The following is a 19,238-nucleotide window of genomic DNA, read 5'->3' on the forward strand; positions in this document are numbered from 1 at the left end:
GAAGTCAGGCAGGTGGCAGGTGAGTGCCACCATGGCATACAGAGACACATGAGGGGTGGGGTGTGCCTGAGCCTGATATACTTCCTGCTCCATTTGGAGTGTGCTTGTTGTGTTTCAAATTGTACCTCTTCTCATGTTTTAATTTACACTCCTTTTTCTTGTGTTTCAAATTGTATCCCCTTTTCCTGTTTTTCCCTTTTTTCCCAGGTTGTGAGGCATATCATCACTGAATTCATGTCTTGTTTGTTCCCCACTTGGAGGCAGACTATCTGCCTCCCCAGGCTTGAGTGTTGGAATAGGTGGCTCATCATGCCTTTGAAATGGGGGGGGGGCGGCTGCATGTCTCTCTGTATGTATGTGTAACTCTAGCCAAGTAAGCTGCTACTCTTTTGTCTAAGGTGGGAATGCCTCCTGACTCCTCCTTCTTGTCTCTATGCCCCTTGGGAGAATCTCTCTCTTGCCTCATGGTTTTCCAAGGAGAAGGATGTAACCCTCCATGCTCTGCCATGAAGGCCTCATCCACAGACCCGCGCTTTCAGCCTCGCTGCCTAGTTTCAGGCCGTGGTTTAGAATTAGGGAATGTAACTCTTTAGATTAGGTTCTTTCCCTTTTACTACAAGGTATTGCTATGGAAGAAATCTACTTCAATAAAACTGTAAGTTGTATCTTTCTATGATTTTGTCTGAAGACTAATTAATGCATGTTTTTAGGGTTTAAACAGTTCTGCCTAAATAACTCTACTGTTACTCTGCTGTGTTACTATAAAGGTTTCATATAACCATCATGTATTGATTTAGCTTCTGTCTGAACAAAGGCTCCTGCAGTCTTCTTTACTATTGGTTGCTTCCTGCTGGCAGCAGCCAATATGTGCTGTATAATAAAGACCAACCAGTGTATGTTACTTTGTATATAAGTTAAGTTACTTTGTATATAGTTAATGCAAACTAAGGATTCTAGTTATGTGTGTCTATTGGTTGTTGCTTGAAAAATGGGCGTGGCTTGTATGTACATAGTTGGCTTCTGTTGAGCCTGTTGTAGTCTGTCTGCTTCTAGTTTTAATAAAGCTGTTTCTATGAGCTGAAATCTCAATACTTAATAAAAACTATAGTTTCAAACCAAGAAACCTAAATATAAAACTTCCAATACTGAGCAGGTCTTGTTCATCACTGCCTATTGGCACATTTTCTGTGATGTCAGGACTCTCTGATGTGTTTCCCAGCTTACCTTTTCCTTTCATGCAATAGTGCCTCTTTGAGAACATGTCTCTGAGCACATTGTCTTGTGTAAATGAATATATAATAAATAATAAAATGTATTACAGTCATTGACCAGTAAACAGTTTGAAGGGAAGCAAGTAAAAAATAATTAAGAAAACAGTGATGTCAAAAACAGAATACATTCCTATATAAAGAGAGGTTTAAAATTTCAAATATTCTAAAAATTAAGTTAAAATATCAAAATTGAAGATACAATTAAACTTCTCTATACTTCTTTATCTCTCTCCTAATTCACTAAGCCAACCATCCAAAGTTGGCAACCATTCTGGTCAACTTTTGATTGTTTCCCACCAACATAATTGACAAAAGAATTCTTCTGTTGTGACCTGGATAAGCATTAATAATAGGGTTAATAAAAACTTCCCTGATGTTATGGTATAAACTACAGTAAAAAAAAGACATGTTCTAACGTTTCATCAGTTCCCATCCCATATATGCAGTCTTTCTTCAAGGATCTAGTAAATCTAGCCTCTAGGATAGCTGAGGGAAGGGCACTATACCTTAAAGAGTAAAAATTCTCCTATGATTAGAATTCTCTAGGAATTTAATATATGATCTTAAAATTAACTTATTAGAAGTACTTAATCAAATAGAGGATTCTTGATACTGCTCACACCCACCTGTCATTCAACATTTAATATTCTTTGTTTTAGAATGGATCTAGCCTGAGCATAAACCAAGGACTGTATAAATTGTTTAGTGAAATCATAGTAAGACAATTTGTCCTCTACCTTCTTCCGCCATGGGGGGACAAAACTGTCCTGCATCATGGTATGAGTAAGGCCAGTAGGTGAAAAAAAATAAATTTTAACCAATATTAGAATGCAGAAATCCATAATTTGCCTCTACTGAAACCAGACCAGCCTCTAAACAAATTGCAGTGTTTGAAACACTCGTTAAAACTTGGAAGATAGCTTTTAAGAATTTCAATTGTGTTCTTTCAAGCAAGGTCAAATCAATCTGAAGGGATAAAGGTGCTCCTTATAATAACTGGGGTAATACTTTAATAGAAAATAGCTTAATAAGAGCTTCTAAATTATGGCCTCCTTTAGACCAGTAAAACTTTTGGATAGCACCAGCGCTTTCCTGCGCATTAGCAGCCAGGTAGTCAACATAGCCTTTCATGCAACCGGATGACTGAAATACAATTCCAGGGTATCTATAACAGTGGACCTGCTCTATAGAATGATTGTCTATACACCAGTTAAACACCACAGGATTGTTGGCAAATGCCATTATTTTGGTCTTAGTGTAATTTATTTCCAGACAATTTTGTCTGCAATATTTAGAAAGAGCATGCAAGGCTCTCAAGGCCAATAGGAGTCTGAGAGAGTAAAACTGCATCATCTGCATAAAGTAATAATGATACATGCCTATCTGCAAGCCTGGGGAGGGGGTGGAAATCAAGTTTATGCAGACAATGGGCCATATCATTAATATAGATATTAAATAGAAGTGGCACCAGTATACATCCTTGTTTAACTCCTCTATTTGTACTAACCATCTTTGTTAGATGACCTTGTGGATTACATCGTACCCTTATAGAAGTATGTTTTTGGAGAGCTCTCAGTAGAAATTATAGGCGTCTATCTATTGTAGTAGATTTCAACTTATCCCACAGTATAGTTCTTGAGATAGAGTCAAATGCAGATTTAAAATCTATAAAGGCTGCATATAAGGAGATTTGAGAACACGAGGAATAGTGTTCAATGTACCACACATTGATCTACACATGATCGTCCCTCTCTAAAAGCTGCTTGCTCCCGTCCCAAAAGACCTTCCTGCTCCATCCATTCTTTTAACTTCCAATACAGATGTTTCGAATAGAGCTTACTTATTATGCCCAAGATAATTAATTGGCAGGATTCTCTCAATTTCTTTTTTTTATAGATAGGCATAATTATTGCTACTCCCCAGTCCTTAAGTATTCTACCTGTTCTATCTATAGTTGTAAATAAAACAGTAAGAACCGGAATCCACCACTCAAGGTTTTTCTTAATTAGGTCTGCTGGTATAAGATTGGAACTTGGGGCTTTGTTAGATCTCAGAGTTAGTATAAGATTCTTGATTTCTTGTGGATGCACAGGAGGCCATGAAGGTAAGGTGTCTATACCCATCTCCTCCATTACAGCCTCCTCCTGCCCTCGATAAAACTGCTCAAAATACTTTTCCCAAGTTTCAGGAAGAAGAGCTCACCAGCCGTCTGCCGCAACTCCTTTCCATCCTCGATATCATATCCCAGACGCGTCACCAGAGTTCCATCCACGAACAGTTTGCTTACAAGGATGACCCAAACAATCTTCAAGAACTTTCTCAGGTCTGCTTTCTGGAAAGAAATCCATGAAAACCCTCAATATTAAGTAAAGCGGCAAGAATGATAGAGACCTTAAAATATAGGTGCAAATTCTCAATCAACCCTTTGAGTCTCCTTTGTGGGTTTCCCCCTTGTTTCCTTGAAAAATGCCTGGAAGTAGACCAGAAATGCTTTGTGCATGCCCTAAGAATGCTTTGCCATGGCTTCCTACCCCCATCTCTTTGCAACCAACTGCCAAAAGATGCAAAGAAAAATGTTCTGCGGAAAGAAAACTACTTGACGTTAAAACAGTCCTTTGCCAACTTTTTAACTTTTCTCTTTTTTCACATATGTTGAAAGGACTGTTTTAAAGTCAAGGGTGTTTTTGTGCTGGTTCTATGTCTAAATTACTGCGGCTGTTATTGTACAGGAATATTATTTATGTACAGAACTATTCATGGGTCATATTTATTGTATACTATTTACAAGTGATGTTTATTATTTATTGTAATTAATATTGGACTAGTATATTGGAAATTGTCTTTGGAACTACAGAGAACTTTATGAGATCTCTGAATGCACTTAGTTACTTTATTAGATCAAATCATTTATAAAATTAACATTAGAGCTGTGTTTAAGATTGTGATTTTCTTCTCCTGGCTGTGGTTTGACCAGGTTTTTAGGTTCACAGAATCAAAATTGCTGTCAGGTGGCCATCAAGCCTCTGCTTAAAAACTCCAAAGAAGGAGAGCCCCCAAGGAAGCCTGTTCCATTGAGGGACTGCTCTGTCAGGAAGTTCTTCCTAATGTTTGGCCAAAAAGAAAGTTTTTCCTAATGTTTTACAATTAATATGAAAATAAAACAACAGCGGCCAACAGTAGTAGCAATCTACTGGGTACTGGAAGTTCCCCCCTGCTCCAAAACGGAGACTTCTTGATTCTATCTGTCTGATATTTGGCAGTGGAGATATTTTGGTGCAATACTGCAGCTCCCCTAAGTTTTGTCCAGTTTGGATAGAAAACTAGGGAGGTACACACCAAAGAAGGGGGGCAGGGAGGTAGTTATGAATTTCCTGCATTGTGCAGGGGGTTGGACTAGATGACCCTTGAGATCCTTTCCAACCCTATGATTCTAAGAAAGCAGTGGTGGGGGTGGGGTGGGGTCTCTTCAATTGAAACTAATGGGAAATGACAACAAAATAGAATTATGAAAATGAAGCAATAACGACACAAAAGCGCATGAAATAACTCAAGAATGAAACAGTCCCTTTGGGAATTAATAATCAAAATTTTAAAAAATCAAATCAAACTTGCACAAGTCCAGTAGCCAGTTTTCAAACCCCTAGGATCATTTCCCAATATGTTGTGTTTGCCACAAACAGAGGACCTTAGCTTCCACTGGAAATACAAGCAGGGATGATGATGATGATGATGATGATGATTGTGTGTGTGTGTGTGTGTGTGTGTAGGCAATTTTGAGACTCCTAGCTTTAGTTTTCTTTTTTTTAAATAAATTTTTATTGGATGGGTCAATATATAATCAAATTCAAATACAAATACATTCCATTTCATTTCCCCTGTGTATATTTCCCCTCCCCTCCCCCTTTTCAATAATGACTTCCAACAGCACTCCAACCCCCCATTATTAATAATACCTTATTTCTGTACTAAAGTTGTTCTTTTCTTATTATTAGTAAAGATCTTAATTATATCTTATCTTACTTAATTTCTTTAAAACCCCTCGAAAGACCATAATTGTCCCTTAACATCCCATTTCTTTTCCATGTTTTTTTTCAAGTTTTTCCGATCTTCCAAAAATGCTTCTGGATCTTGCTCCTTCAAATTTCTTGTCAGTTTGTCCATTTCAGCCATGAACAACAATTTCCTTGTCCATTCTTCAATTTCAGGTATTTCTTCTCTCTTCCAATACTGAGCATATATTATTCTAGCTGCTGATATCATATAATATAACAATATCTTATCATTTCTATTAACATTTTCCAAATGCAATGATAATAACAACATTTCTGGATTTTTTGCAACATTATAACATAATATCAAAGACATTTCAGTACATATTTTAATCCAAAAGTCTCTAGCCTTACGACAAGTCCACCACATATGAAATAACCTTCATGCTTCTTACATTTCCAACACTTATTAGATAGCTGTTTGTTGGCTATGGCTAATTTTTTTGGTATTAAGTACCATCTATATAACATTTTATAGCCATTCTCTCTAATACTGGTACATGCTGATATTTTTAAAGTATTTTTCCATAATTGTTCCCATGCTTCCATCATTATTTCATTATTACAATTTATAGCCCATTTTACCATTTGCACCTTGACTGTTTCATCTTCTGTAAACCACTTCAATAACAATTTATACATTTTAGAAATTATTTTACTATTATCTCCCAGCAATAATTCTTCTAGCTCTGAATTCTTGGTTCTAAAGCCTGTTTTTCTTTGGTCTGAATCAAGTAAGTCTTTAATTTGTCTATATTGCAACCAACCATATTTGAATGGCAACTCCTCATTTAGTTTAAGCTTCAACTCATTATCGTTAAGTCTTTGAGGGTAAGCCATTCTTTTCCTATATATTCTAAATTTGGGTTGATCACCTCAGCTGGAATAATCCAAAGTGGTTTCTTCTGGTCTATAAATTTTTTGTACTTTAGCCAAGTCAACAATAAATTTCTTCTCAAATAGTGGTGCTGAAACATTGCGTCCATTTTATACTTATCGTACCACATATATGCATGCCATCCAAATAGTTTATTATAACCTTCCAAAGTTAGTAGTTTATGATTGGTTAAAGACACCCATTCTTTTAGCCAGACTAAACATATCGTTTCATGGTAAAGTCGAAGATCAGGTAACTACATTCCACCTCTTTCCTTAGCATCACAAAGAACTTTCATCTTTACTTTTGGTTTCTTTCCTGCCCACACAAATTCCGATATCTTCTTCTGCCATTTTTCAAATTGTTTTGTCTTTTACAATTGCTATTGTTTGCATTAAGAACATCATTCTGGGCAACACGTTAATTTTGACTGTGGCAATCCGATCTAACCACGACAAGTTTAGTTTATTCCATTTTATCATATCTCTTTCAATTTGTGTCCAGAGCTTTTCATAGTTATTCTTAAATAAATCAGTATTTTTAGCTGTCAGCTCTATTCCCAAATATTTAGTCTTGTGTACCACTTCACAGTTTATTACTTCACTTAGCTCCTGTTGTTTCTTCTTGGTCATGTTCTTAGTTATTATTTTTGACTTCTTTTTATTTATATAGAAGCCTGCCAAATCTCCAAGTTCCTTAATTTTTTCCAGTAGTCTTGGCAGAGTTTGTAGTGGATCTTCTACTATAAACATGACATCATCTGCAAACGCTCTTAACTTATAAGAAAATCCCTTTATTTTTATTCCTCTTATTTCATCATCTTCTCTGATCTGCCTTAATAGTAATTCTAAGACCATCACAAATAACAACGGTGATAGTGGACATCCTTGTCTTGTACCTTTTCTTATTTCAAACTTCTCTGTCAGGTCGTCATTGACACAGATTTTCGCTCTTTGTTCCTTGTATATTGTTTTTACTGCTTCTATAAATTCTTTGCCTAGGTCCATCTTTTCCATTGATGCGAACATAAAATCCCAGTTCAAGTTGTCAAAGGCCTTCTCTGCATCTGCAAAGAAAAAGCTAACTTCTTTGTCTGGGCGCTTGTCAAAATATTCAATGGCATTTATAACCACTCTCAAGTTGTCCTTTAGTTGTCTGTTTGGTAGGAATCCAGCCTGGTCTTCTCCTATAAAGTCCATTAACCATATTTTAAGTCTGTCTGCTAATATTCTTGCCATTATTTTATAGTCATTGTTTATAAGCGAAATTGGTCTGTAATTTTTCACATCTGTCAAGTCTTGTAATTCTTTCGGGATCAAAGCAATACTTGCTTCATTCCATGTATCTGGAAGTCCTTTTCCTTGAAGTGTATCATTCATTATATTTTTTAATATTGGTACAAGGTCTTCCTTCATTACTTTGTAAAATTTAGCAGTGATCCCATCCAGTCCTGGTGCTTTTCCAATCTTTGCTGCTTCTATTGCTTGTACGATTTCCTCCTCTGTTACTGGAGTATTCAGTCTCTGCTTCATTTCATCTGTTATCTTTGGTAGATCTGTTTTTTGCAAATATCGGTCTATTTCTTCCAAATTTACTGCCTTCCTCTGGAATAATTTTGCATAATATTTGTAGAAGGCACGCTTAATTGTTTGATGATCTTTCAATTCCTTTCCTTCCTCCATTATCCTCCCAAAGATTTTCTTCTCTTTTTTCTTCTTCAGTTGCCAGGCTAGGTACTTTCCTGGTTTATTTGCTCCTTCAAATGACTTCTGTTTTAATACCTTTAAATTCCATTCTAATTCCTTGTTGCTAATGGCTCTCGTTTGCTCCTGCAGTATTTTAATTTTTCTTGTCTTATTGATTTTTTCCCAGGTTTTTTCTTTAGTTTCTGTTCTTTTTTATGCAATTTCTCCTGTATTTCATGCCATTTCTCTTGTTTTCTTTTCTTATCCTTGTTGATTAACAAAATTACATTTCCTCTTATAACTGCCTTATACGTGTCCCATACTATTTGGATTGAAACTTCATTATTATTATTTATTTGAAAAAAATGTTTTGTCTCCTCTCTCAAATAGTTCAAGTTGTCCTGATTTTGTAATAAATCTTCATTTATTCTCCATCTTACTTTTCTCTGACCCATTATTGCATTCCATAATATTGGATTGTGGTCTGAACTCACCCTTGGCAAAATTTCCACTTTTTTTGTACTTAAAGCTAGTTCTTTTGATGTCCAAATCATATCTATTCTTGAAAATGATGAATGCCTCGCGGAGTAGTATGTGAAGTTTTTGCCTTTGGGATTTTCTTTTCTCCATACATCTCAAGTTGTTCTTGCTGGACTAATTCAAAAAATATTTTTGGTAATTTTCCATATTTTTTGTTTCCTCCCTTTATTTTCCTATCTATTTGTATATTCACAACACCACTGAAGTCTCCAGCCATTATCATCTGGTCATATGAGCCTTGATCCAATTTGTCCATTATTTCTCTATAAAACTGGTCTTTTGCACCATTGGGTGCATAGAGACCTATTATCAATGTTTTTTTGGCATTTACACTAATTTCCACCGCCACATATCTTCCATTCTGATCTTGAAAAATTTAGAGTCTATAGTCTCCTTAATATAAATCACTACTCCTTTTTTCTTTTGGTTGGATGATGTTATATTCTTTTCCTAGTTGTTTATTTTTTAGATATTTAATATCTTGATCCTTAACATGTGTCTCTTGTAAACAAATTATACTGCAGTTTTGTTTTTTTTTAGCCAATTAAAAATTGTTTTTCTCTTTTGGGGTGAGTTTAGTTCATTTACATTCCACGATAGTAATTTGTATTCCATTATGTTAAATTCTTAATGGTCTGGGAAAGTCCTCTTCATTTTCCTCAAAAAACTTTTCCATCTGCTCTCTTGTTTTGATGATGACTCTTAAAGCTTTATAATAAAAGCTTAGTCCTTCTGGTATTTCCCATCTGTATCTGATGTCCTTTTCTCTTAATTTCTGGGTCAACTCTCTCTATTTTTTCCTTTCTAGGAGAATCCTTTTTGGCATTTCTTTCATAATCTGGATTCTGTTTCCCTCCACTATTAAGACTCCTAGCTTTAGTTTTCTAATGAGTTATGCCTTGCCCCAAATGAACAGAAGAATGGGCACACTGATTCTTTTATTACTGTAGGTTCCTGATAACAGCAAGCCAAATGATTTGCTTTGTTATATTTGGTTTGGATCAGGCTCAGATGGGTTTGGAGTTGAGATGGTCACAAACAGAAAAAAAAGACTGTGATGTTCGTTGTTCGTTGCCATCCACAAATGGACTCAAGAACAAACACGAACATGGCCCTGTTCATGAACATATTCATGGTTAGCTGTTTGTGGGGGCCAGCAGGCTCTCCTCCAGCCATCATCCAAGTCAAGATTCCTACTGCACCACTCCCAGAAACCTTACCTGAGCAGGCAGCAGGAAAGGTACCAATAATAAATAATAGGTTGGCCCCAGAGCCTGGCAGCAGCCCTGGAATGTGAAGGGGTAGATCCCTACCGCACCACACACAAAGAAAATTCAACCTCTAATGTACTCTATCAAAATGCCAACAGCAACTCTCTCTCCCTCTGCACTGTCTGCAAAACCAGATCCTCCCTTGTAACAAATTTGGAGCTGCAGACTTGAAAGGAAGACCTGCCAATCAAGCTAAATTGGGCTTAGATTGGGGTTTCCAGGGCAACAGCAGGAGTTCAGACAGAGTTCAGACAATTCCTGCCTAAGTTGCCAAGGGAATTGATTGCAGGTGCCAGACTGTCTGGCTTGACGAACAGCAACAAATGAGGCTTGCATCAACCACCTGTTCATTTAGAATGGGGTCTCACGAACAGTTTGTTTGCAAACAGCAGACTTCGTGACTTTTTTTGTTGTTCGTATTGCTGTTTGTGCCCATCTCTAGTTTGGAGCCCTGTTGGAATCTTTGTGGCTCTCAGCATCACTGCCTAACCTTTTCCACTTTAAGCTGGGGTGTGTGTAGTGTTGCCAGCAAGAGCCTTTTGTGGGTGGGAGCGTTAGGGGGCAGGTTATGAAGTGACACATGATGCAAAAATGTCACATCTGGGTGAAGATTTGTGACATTACCACACTGGGCGATGCTCTAGGAATACCTCCAATTTCTATGGTAAAAAGACTGTAGGAACTTCTAGTGCATGACTCCATGCTGCAGTGGCTTGGGTCTCAAATGACATTGCTGCATTGTGTGATGTTGTCCCTCTCATTATAACTCCCGCTGCTGCATCAAGGAGCAGTGGGGTCTAAGAGTGTGGGTGTAGAAGTTTACCCAACATGTCAGGCAACCTGACGTCCCTATGGCATGTGTATATATGTGTAAGCATGCCTGCCTATTACTAAGCATGAGTTAGCTTGTTCCTGAGACCGCCTTTACTTCAGAGGTCCATGAAGGCCAGTCCTTAAGTCTAAAGTCTTATAGAATCAGAGCTGCCGTAGCATCATGGTTGGGTTGCAAATCAGCACTCTGCTGGTTCAAATCCCTCAGCAGCTATGAGCTTGGCAGGGGGGCTTGGGTTAGCCACTCCTCTCAGTCCCAGCTGTATTGTGGGGATAATAATGACACTGACTTTGTTCACCACTCTGGGTAGGCACTAATTTGTCTAGAAGAGCTGCTGTAACATAGTGGTTAAGCGGTTGGGATGTGAGACAGCACTTTGCTGGTTTGAATCCCCCTACTGCCATGAACCCAGTAGGTGGCCTTGGGTCAGCTATTCCTCCCAGCCCCAACTCCTCAGCTGTATTGTGAGGATAATAGTAACACTGACTTTCTTCATTGTACTGAGTGGGCACTAATCTGTCTAGATGGGTGATATATAAGAACATGGCCATTATTTGAATTCCAGTGCTCCATAAACAAAATCCAATGTTCTTTTAACCAAAATCCAAATACCCAGCTGAAGTGCCTTAAGGTTCCAGTGGTATTTGTACCCCATAATATCTTTAATCAGTTCTAAAAAACTTGTCCAAACAGTTCCAGTGAGTGAGCATTTCCAGAAAAAGGGCATTACATTTGCTTTTGGAGTGTGGTATAATTTACTTTAAGGAAGGCTTCCTAAGTGCAGCACTCAGAGAGTTGGAAGGGAAGGAGTTAACAGCTGCCCGGAATGACAGCTTGATTGATAGGCTGCTCCCTCCTCTCTCTGACTGACCAGCCAGAACCAGCCCTCAGAATGATAGTTGGTGCTGACAGGATTTTGAATTCAGTTGAGAGTATGGAGTAGAGTGTGAGAGTCTGACAAGGAGGGTCAGACAGGTACCCCTCAGAAGTGAGGGAAAGGAAAGCATTTGCCCTAACTGTAACAACATTGTCTTAAGGAAGACTAGTAGTTAAGGATTCCTAGTATAAAAGCCAGCACAAGCTGAAACCTGTTTTATATAGCCAAGTTAGAACTTGGTGTGTGTTTTTGGCAGAGTGAATGGTTAGTAAGTAGAAACTCCCATTCAAGCCAAGTAACTAAGGGTTTTATCTTCTTAGGTGAAGAATAATTCCTGCCCAGTGTCTAAAAAGAGGGTTTGGCTCTAAGGAGGATCCCAGGTCTGTTGAGAAGGGAAAATAGCATTGAACTAATATCAGGACACCTGAATTGAAAAGGGAAATCTCTGAAGAAATATTGTTGCTTTAACCAAAGCATTAAACAAAACACCTCTCACTCTTAAGGACTGTAAACATTGAACCTAACCTGCAAGAAAATTCTTTTGCCTACGACTTTTAGTATTCTGTTCAACCAACAAATTTTACCTCAGCAATTTCATCCCCTGACTACTCAAATTCCATCCCAGCCTGTTCAATAAGGTTGCTGTTTCTTTTGAGAGTCATTCAGCCTCTAGTTCCATTTCATTCAAAGAAAAAGAGAGCTCCTGCTTTCCCTCATCAAGTATCTGGGCTTGGCTAAAAAGCCAAAAATATAACCACGGGTGGGACAAAAAGAACTTCAACCATAAACACAGACATGCTACATGGAGTTGCTCAACCACAGCAAGCAAACTTGGATTTTGGCAGGAAAATCTGCCTCAGAGTGGGGGAGTGAAGGGGGGGTCTCTCATAGGGAGTTTGTCAGCACCCTACTCCTCCCTCCCCTCTCCACCTATATATATCTGACCAGTTTCTTCTTGCCCTCCATGCATCTGATGAAGAGAACTGTGATTCTCGAAAGCTTATGCTATAATAAAGTTGATTAGTCTTAAAGGTGCTACTGGACTCTTTTTGATTTTGCTACTACAGACTAACACGGTTAACTCCTCTGGATCTATGACCATGGAAAGCACTGCATTCAGCCAAATGGAGAGGAAATCCATCAACCTCATGAAGAAACTGGCACAAATACAAACAGACATCATCTTCCTTTCTAAATGCAAAAAACTGGACATTCTACCCAAGGGACTGTGTGTGAGGAACCCACTTAAATCCACTTACTGCACAGACTACAGTGAGAAACTATGCAACACCTTATCCAGAAAACTCTTAATTCACCTCATTGGACTGATGTACAGCAAGCAACAATGGATCAAGCAAGAGATCTCTGAACTAGACTCTTTCATGAAAAACAATCCCTCTACACAAACCGGGAGCTGGCAGATGTTTACCAAAACCAGAGAAACTATCTATCACACGCTACTTACTGAATTACAGAACAAGAAGGAGAAGAAATTCTCAAAACAACAGGGAACAAGAACACTTTGGATCCACCTAGCAACATTATCAACCTCTCCAGCCACAAACTGAGCTCAGCAGAGGAATCTGTCCTCTCACGTGGACTATCTTTTTGCCCAGCCACACAAACAAACTTTGTGGAGACCTGGAGACCTATTTTAGATGCCTAAGACTGAAAGAATTCTTCAACTACTCTGCTGAACAAAACAATGAACAAAGCACCGAACAGACACCATCACAGCAGCAATCACCCTCCCAATCCAGCAATGCACAATCATCGTTACAAAATTCCAGAAAGAAGAATTCCACATGGACACCCCCTGAGGGCCGGAACTGAATGCTTCCATCGACGTACCCAGGCTGAGATAATTGACAAACAACAACACCTAAAGCAGAACCTCAGCCATGCAGAAAGAGATGCCATAAACAGCCTCCAAAATAATTCTGGCACAATCAAGGAAGCTGACAAAGGTGAAGCAGTTGTCATCATGGATAAACATAACTACCTACAAGAAGCAGAAAGACAACTCTCCAACACAACATTCTATAAAATACTACCTTCTGACCCTACGGAGCAATACAAAAGAGAACTCAATAAAATATTAAAGACACTCCCCACGGACATACAAGAATGCATCCATATGGACACACCCCAGGAACCACGACCAGGAAGATTCTACCTACTACCCCAAATCCATAAACCAGGTAACCTGGGACGCCCCATTGTTTCAGGAATAGGCACTATCATAGTAGGAGTCTCAGGACACATGGACTCTATCCTCAGGCCCTATGCCACCAGCACACCCAGCTATTTACGGGACACCACTGACTTCCTCAGGAAAATACAGTCCATTGACAACCTACCAGATGACACCATCCTAGCAACCATGGATGTGGAGGCTTTATACACCAATATCCCACATGCAGATGGACTGCAAGCCATAAGGAATATTATCCCGGACAAAACCACAGCACACCTGGCCACTGAACTTTACCACTTCGTACTCACTCACAATTACTTCAAATTCGGTGACAGCTTATATCTACAGGTTAATGGCACAACCATGGGCACACGCATGGCACCACAATATGCTAACATATTCATGGCGGACTTGGGAGCAATGCTTCCTCAGCTCCCATCCACTGAAACCACTACTATACCTAAGATACTTGGATGACATCTTCATCATATGGACCCATGGGAAGGAAGCCCTTGAGAGATTTCATCAGGACTTCAACAACTTTCACCCTACTATCAACCTGAGCCTGGACCACTCTACACAACAGGTACACTTCCTGGACACCACTGTACAACTACATAATGGATGGATAAATATCACCTTATACCGGAAACCCACAGACCGATACTCATATCTACATGCCTCCAGCTACCACCCTAAACATACCACTCGGTCTATTGTCTACAGCCAAGTCTTACGTTACAATCGTATCTGCTCCAATGCTCTTGATCGGGACTCCCACTTAAGAGATTTACAACAAGCATTTTTGGGACTACAGTACCCACCAAATGAAGTGAGGAAACAAATCGACAGGGCCAGACTAGTACCCAGAAACAGCCTGCTCCAGGACAAACCTAAAGGAACTAACAACAGAACACCACTGGTTGTCACCTATAGCTCCCAGCTCAAACCCATCCAACGTATCATCAGTGAGCTACAACCCATTCTGGAAAATGATACCACTCTCTCAGAAGCCCTGGGTGGAAGACCTTTCCTTGCCTACAGACAGCCCCCCCAACCTTAAACGTCTTCTCACTTACAATCATGAATCGGCTAGCAGAGTCACCAGCACAGGTACCAGGTCTTGCAACAGACCCAGATGCCAGCTCTGCCCCTATATCTACCCAGGGAATACAATTACAGGACCCAATGGTATCAACTACACTGTCTCTGGCTCTTACAGCTGCTCATCCTCCAATCTGATATATGCCCTCATGTGCCAACAATGTCCTTCTGCTCTGTACGTTGGACAAACCAGCCAACCTCTGTGCAAAAGAATAAATGGACACAAATCTGACATTAGAAATGGAAACATCCAGAAACCAGTGGGAGAACACTTCAGTCTACCAGGATATTCCATCAAAGACTTAAACGTCACTGTAGTTTAACAGAAACCTTTCAAAAACAAAATCCAACGGGAAGCTGCTGAATTGGAATTCATATGTAAATTTGAGTCAGGCTGGGACTGAATAGGGACTATGAATGGTTATCTCATTATTAGAAGTAACTGATTTCCTTAACAGAAGCAAACTGATCTCCATATCAGAAGCTCTGACTGCATCTACTCCTCCCTCCCCTCTCCACCTATATATCTGACCAGTTTCTTCTTGCCCTCCATGCATCTGATGAAGAGAACTGTGATTCTCAAGAACTTATGCTACAATAAAGTTGATTAGTCTTAAAGGTGCTACTGGACTCTTTTTGATTTTGCTACTACAAGACTAACATGGCTAACTCCTCTGAATCTAGGAAGAAAATAGATTCATTTGAAATGTGGTGCTGGAGGAGAGATTTACAGATACCACGAAAGGCCAAAAAGACAAATAAGTGAGTTCTACATCAAATCAAGCCACAATTCTCCATAAAACAGGTTATCCTACTTTGGTCACATCATGAGAAGATAATACTCACCGGAAAAGAAAACAATGCTGTGAAAAGTAGAAGGCAGTAGGAAAAGTGGAAAACCCAAAATGAGATGGATTGACTCAGTAAAGGAAGCCACGGCCTCCAGTTTGCAAGACTTGAGCAAGACTATCAATGATAGGCTACTTTGGAGGTTGTTAATTCGTACGGTCACCATAAGTTGGAAGCAACTTTATGGCACATAACACACACAGGAGAGAAAACATTTCTTTTGGCATAAAACTGATCTTACCTCCATGATTTCCTTTAGTTCTGTACCAGTATTTTCTGATTTGAATTCCTCTTTTCGGCCTCCTTCATCGCCATAAATAGCCCTTCTTCTCTCATAAGCTCACCACTCTATTATGTAAAAATAAAGCCGATTAACCAGCGCACAGGATGCCAAAGCCACCCTTGGGAGGTACCTCAGAGAATATTCCTCCCAAGACATTTGCCAACACCATTTATTTAACTAAATCAAATCCGGGACTTTACTCCCACCATGCATTACAGGATGATGCTGAGATACTACAGAGACCATTGGGGGAAAGGAGTCTTAATATCAGAGATTCCCTCTCCCGCTACAGCAAAAAATAATTTGCAAGTCTTATTGATACACACTTAGGGCCCAACTATACAACTTTGGTATTGGGTGTGAGATGGCAAATCTATGAGGTAGGGTTGCCAACTCAAGCTTGGGAAATTCTAGAAGATCTGGGGATGGAACCTGGGGAGAGTGAGGGTTGGGGGGAGGCACCTCAGTAAGTTATACTATAGACCCCACTCGCCAAAGCAGAGGGTAGAGCCTCCGTAGCCTTCAAGCCTACCCAGAAGTTACCTCAGTCTTCTCTAGCATATGCCAGAAACTTCAGGCAATACTTGGAAAAGACTGATGTCCCATGTCAGTTTTCCCCAGAAGTGACATCACACCCCCTCTAACAATGCTCTCCCCTCCTGTATCACCACTGCCCATCTCCCATTGGCTGCCTGGCCATATAAGGGAAACCTAGTGTAGAGAGATGCTGTACAGTGCTCTTTATAAGGTTACCAACTCCTTATTGGGAAATGCTTGAAGATTTGGGGGCCAAGCCCAGGGAGAATGGGGTTTGGGGAGGGGAGAGACCTCAGTGGGGAATAATGTCATAGTGTGTTCACCCTCCAAAAGAAGCCATTATCTCCCATTGTTTCCCAATAATGCTAGGAAAAGTAGAAGGCAATAGGAAAAGAGGAAGACCTAAAACGAGATGGCTGAACTTAATGAAAGAAGCCACTTCCTCCAGTTTTTAGGATCTGAGCAAGTCTGTTAATGATAGGACGTTTTGGAGGTCTTTCATTCATAAGGTCACCATAGGTTACAGGCAACTTGATGGCACATAACTCACACACACCCCTCCCAGGGGAATCGACCTCTGTAGTCTGGCAATCAGATGCAATTCTGGGGGAGCTGCAGGTCTCATCTGGAAGTTGACAACCCTAATCCATCAGTTCCAACACAAACCTGAGCAGTGCACTGAGGAGTTGTCAATGGACCGATCATTACCAAGTAGTCACAGAATGATGTGCACAATGGAGGTGGATCTCAGTTTAAACGATAAGAGAATGATGTTGTTCAGTGATACAGGGGGCATTTGAGAGAGGGTAGCTTTATAATCAGACGAAACAAGCTGCTGTAATATATCCTTACAGAGAATAATTGTTGTACAGGTCAGGACTGAATCTTTTCCTCTTCTCTGATACCAAGAGCTTTTCTGAACACAAACCTAAATGCCTACCTACTTTCCCCCTTCCCATCTAGGACTGCTTGCCTCAATACAAAGCTCTGGCTTATTTGTGTCAGCAAATAAACACAGATAAACAAACAAACAAAGAGAAAGATGAGAGGGTGGATCTACCCCTGCTTTGGTCCACAAAATTATCTGGTGCAATGCAAATGACAGGAGGTTTTGGAGGGTGGTCTCTGTGGCACTGAGGTCCCTCCCTTCTCCAAACCCAGTTCTCCCCAGAATCCACATCCAAATCTCCAGGAATTTCTTCAACCCACAAATGGCAACTCTACAGCTATGGCAGAAGGCTTGCTGGCAGACCCCTGGTTTTACCATAGAATTTTCTGGCAATGCCTAAAGCCACCCTCTGTCATTTCTAGCTTTCCTCTGTAAGTGACATAGCAGTTCATACAATGTCATCTCCACCCCCCCCCCCCGGTTACCTGTCCCCCCAACCCTCCTGTGGGTTGACAATCTCAGACTGGCCCCAAATCTGCAGAATTCACTCACATACTAATGAAATTCGAATCAACTATGAGCATAGTTTCATGACTGATACCATGGCCAAACTCAACTATAATAATAGTATGCTAATAGACCTAATACAAGCAGTGATTTCTTATGTGTTTGCTATAAGCAGTTTGCAATTGCTTAGTTATTTTCAGAAGCAGTGTTTAGTTACATTGAGTACTGAAGGCAAGAATTCAGAGCTTTGTCTCAGAAGATAATGGTTTAATAATACAGTTTGTTTGCCAGATACATTCAGGCAGAAAGAAAATCTTAAAAGGTAACATACTCAAGAAAATGGCTTATTCTGTAGGCTCACACACGCGCAAATGTGATAGGAGCTGACTTTGCACTAAAACGGTGACATGCATACTGAAATTTCTATCTGTGATATATACTATGAACCAATCATATCGTAATTAATTACACTGATACTGTGATGTCATAAATGCTATCAAGGAAGAGGCGAGAGAGAAATAATTTTGAGGGCGTCTAATGCCTGGTTCCCTTCCGCTGCTGCGTCAACAAAATAACTCTAACCCTCTCCTTACTCCTAGCCCCCAGTGTCTTACTGAGTGGGGCACTGGAGGAGATGGCTCTTTTCAGGCACAACAGTTTCATGTTGCTCCTCTTTTTGAGAGAATCACACAAGTCCCTACTATTATTCTGCTGAAATATGCTGTGTGGCAACATATCATTTTCTTTTCCCCAATCATTTGCCCCAAGAGGTGGGAAGATACCCAGCACAGGATTCTTCTGCCAACTTCCTCATTTCTCTTTATACAGTTCTTCTCTTAAGTGTTCTTTGCTTATGGCCAAGGCAAAAAAAAAAAAAAGACCTTTAGCAATCACAAGAGGGCTTGCCCTTTGTTCAGCTTCCATGCCAGGCCTACAGCCTGGCAGCAAATAATATAACAATCTCTTTTTGATGTTTGTTGATAACTTAATTTAACTTGGCAGTGGCTTGCTTGCCAACCTCCAGTAGAACCTGGAGATCTCCTGGAATTACGCCAATATCCAGGTCACAGAGATCAGTTCTCCTGAAGAAAATCAGGGAACACTTTGGAGGGGTACTCTATGGCATTCTAATCCTTCTGAGGTCTCTTCGTGCCACCTTCATCACGTGGAAGAGAATTTGCGATTTACTAACCAGGTGGAAAGAGAGATATGATGGTGATAGTTTTCCGTGGGATATCAATGGCACGCTCCTGATGAAGGTGGCACGAAATCTGCATCCGTAGCCGGCCCCAGATTGAGCGTGGCGGTCCTCACTCCCCACCCCGGAGTCCTTATCACCTGGGGAATGACTGGAAGGAAAATTAATTGAATGAGTAAAAGAACTTTACGTGAACTGAGTTGTACTGCAGTTACCATTGCTGCACTGCGCTGCTGTTATTTATGTATTTGCACTTAAAGATATCATGTAAT

At 39.9% G+C, this 19,238-nt stretch overlaps 1 long non-coding RNA gene across 1 annotated transcript; it reads right to left on the reverse strand.

The window, feature by feature from the left end:
- Positions 1 to 3,491: 3,491 nt before the first annotated feature.
- Positions 3,492 to 19,032, reverse strand: LOC129346670 (uncharacterized). Its single transcript, XR_008598824.1, has 3 exons — positions 18,961 to 19,032; positions 15,794 to 15,900; positions 3,492 to 3,603 (listed from the first exon to the last, which is right to left on the reverse strand). It is a non-coding gene; the product is annotated as an uncharacterized LOC129346670 (long non-coding RNA).
- Between the last annotated feature and the right edge of the window lie 206 nt (positions 19,033 to 19,238).

Source organism: Eublepharis macularius, unplaced genomic scaffold (genome assembly GCF_028583425.1).
Source record: "Eublepharis macularius isolate TG4126 unplaced genomic scaffold, MPM_Emac_v1.0 Eublepharis_20, whole genome shotgun sequence".
Lineage (NCBI taxonomy): Eukaryota > Metazoa > Chordata > Lepidosauria > Squamata > Eublepharidae > Eublepharis > Eublepharis macularius.